The 2,421-nt window shown below is 69.5% G+C and overlaps 1 pseudogene; it reads left to right on the top strand.

Annotated features, from left to right (window-relative positions):
• Window positions 1–1,782: 1,782 nt before the first annotated feature.
• On the top strand, window positions 1,783–1,901 carry LOC111735770 (annotated as a pseudogene).
• The last annotated feature ends 520 nt before the right edge of the window (window positions 1,902–2,421 follow it).

Below are 2,421 nucleotides of genomic sequence, written 5' to 3'. Positions count from 1 at the left end.
CTGAGCAGGACCGCGCCCAGGTCGGACTCCTTCCGAGCGGCCAAGTGCCATGAGGCTTGCGTTCGAGGGGTGGGGTGGGGGACGGGGCTGGGTCGTCCCGGCATGCGAGAGCTCCGACCCACACCTTCGGCATGGCCGAGAACCGGCCTCGGCCCGGGATGAACGTGCGAGGCGGGCGCGCACTCCAGGACCGCGAAGTCCTGCGCGCAGCGCTCGAGGGCTCTGAGCGCGGGTAGCCTCTGCCCGGCGATGGGTCTGCGCCGCATCACCTCTGGGGCCCGCTCCGTGCAGCGCGGCGGCACAGTGGGGATGACGCCCCGCCCCCCGCCCGCCCCCCCCCCGCGAGACGCGCGGGCAGCAGTGGCGAGCGCTCCTTCAGGCCCGCCGCGGCGATGGCTGCTGCTCCGGGCTCCCGCTGCGGCTCTGGCCGGTGTAGCGGAGGCCGGTTGCCAGTGAAGGCGCGGCGGGGACAGGGGCGGGGCGGGGCGGGGCGGGACAGAGGGCGGGGACAAGAGGAGCGGAGAGAAGGGGCCAGTGGGCCGGGATACGCGGAGGGGACACGGCCGAGGCGGGAGGGACAGGGGAGGGGCCAGGGGCCGTGGCCCGGGCCGGGAAGACATATGGAAAGGACCGGAGCGCCTTCAGAGAGAGCTGAGTAGCAAGGGTCTGGACTCTCATCTGAATGGTGGGCAGAGCCCTTAATGCAGGGGAACCCTCTTCTCGGCTGCCAGCTCATCTCGCGTGCATTTGGGGAATGGCACCCGAGTTTAGGTCCTGAGACGTGATTCTTGTGATCCTCTGCTGCCCTCTCGTGGGCATTTTGGGAATAACACCTGAACGTCGGGCGTCAAGTGTAGGTCATTATGACTCTGCGTTCTCTGCTGCCATCTGGTGGGAAGTTTGGGAATAACATGACAGTGGCGCTCATAAAGTTCTTTCTGCCGCGCTTTCATGTCCATTTTGGAAAGAACCCCCAGGGCATGTCATTATGACGAGTTTTGCCTCCGCTGCCATCTCGTGGGTGTTTTGAAAATAACAGGCAAGTGTACGTCATCATTAAAGTTTACTTCCCGCTGCCATCTGGTGGCCATTTCGGGAACGACACCAGAGTGCAGGAACTAGAGCAAAGTTACTCTTTGCTGCCATCTGGTGGACATTTCGGGAATAAAAGGGCCGCGCACCCGGCTCCCTCGCCAGCCCTCACTTGTGCTCCTGCAGCCGGCCCTGAACTGTTTCCTCTGAGTGCTCGGGGCCCGTCCCTTCCGGGGCTCCGCGAGGCCGAGCCCCAAGGGCGGAGGGGGCGGGGCGAAGCGTTGTCCGGTGGTGTGGCCGCTGTCTCCGCGGGGTTTGGGGAAGGCCGGGCTCGGCCACGGCGGGGAGCGCAGGGGAGGGACGGGTCTGGGTCAAGGCCGAGCATGGACGTGGCAGGGCCGCCGCGGCCTAGGAGCCCCGGTGGCCGAGAGATTAGCGGGCCTCGCCGGGCCCGGGGGTCCTACCGAGCGGACAAGACTGGGGAGGCGGGTGGTCGGGGACCCGGGCGGGTCCGGGATGCGAGAGCGCCCGCCCGGTCCATCGGCCAGGCCGCAAACCGGCCAAGACCCGCGGGGCTTTTGCGCGGCCCGCGGAACCCGCACCCCCCGCCCCCGCCCCGCCACCGCAACCCCGTTACCCGCCCATCCCCCGCAACGCCCCCCTCTCCAGGTCGTGCGGTGCAAGCGCGGACGTCTCCGGCGCCCGGGAGGCAGGCTCGGGCTCTTGTGGCGGAAGGCGACAACTCCTTCCGTCAAGGATCATGGCACCCCGAACGCGCCCGATCTCGTCGGATCTCGGAAGCTAAGCAGGGTCGGGCCTGGTTAGTACCTGGGTGGGAGACCGCCTGGGATTACCGGGTGCCGTAGGCTTTTGCCGCCCCCTCTTTTTGTCGCCCTCCAGCCAGGGTGCCCCTGCGCGCCCCGGGTCCCCGCCCTCTCGCTCGCTCGCCGTCTTGCGGGTCCCGGGCAGGCGCCCGAGTCCAACGGCAGCACGAACGTCGGTGCGCCCCGGGCCACGGTCCCCCTCTACCTGCTCCCCTGCAGCCAGCCGTGGGCTGTTTCCTCTCTGCGCTCCCGGCCCTTCCCTTCCCGGGCTCCGCGGGGCCACTCCCCAGGGCCGAGAGCTCTGGGCGGAGGGCGAGGTCGCGGGCCAAAGCGTTGCCTGGTGGTGTGGCGGGTGTCTCCGCGTGGTTCTGGGCAGGTCGGGCTCGGCCACGGCGCGGAGCGCAGGCGAGGGCTGGGTGTGGTACAGGGCCGGGCCGGGACGTGGCAAGGCCGCACTCGCCTAGGTGCCCAAGTGGCCGAAAGGATGGCGGCGGGCCGCGCCCGGGTCGGACTCCTGCCGAGCGGCCGAGAGCGGTGAGGCTTGCGTTCGGGGCTGGGTGGGGGG

Source organism: Pteropus vampyrus, unplaced genomic scaffold, assembly GCF_000151845.1.
Source record: "Pteropus vampyrus isolate Shadow unplaced genomic scaffold, Pvam_2.0 Scaffold1000007088, whole genome shotgun sequence".
Lineage (NCBI taxonomy): Eukaryota > Metazoa > Chordata > Mammalia > Chiroptera > Pteropodidae > Pteropus > Pteropus vampyrus.
This window is presented reverse-complemented; position numbering and strand designations above follow the sequence as displayed.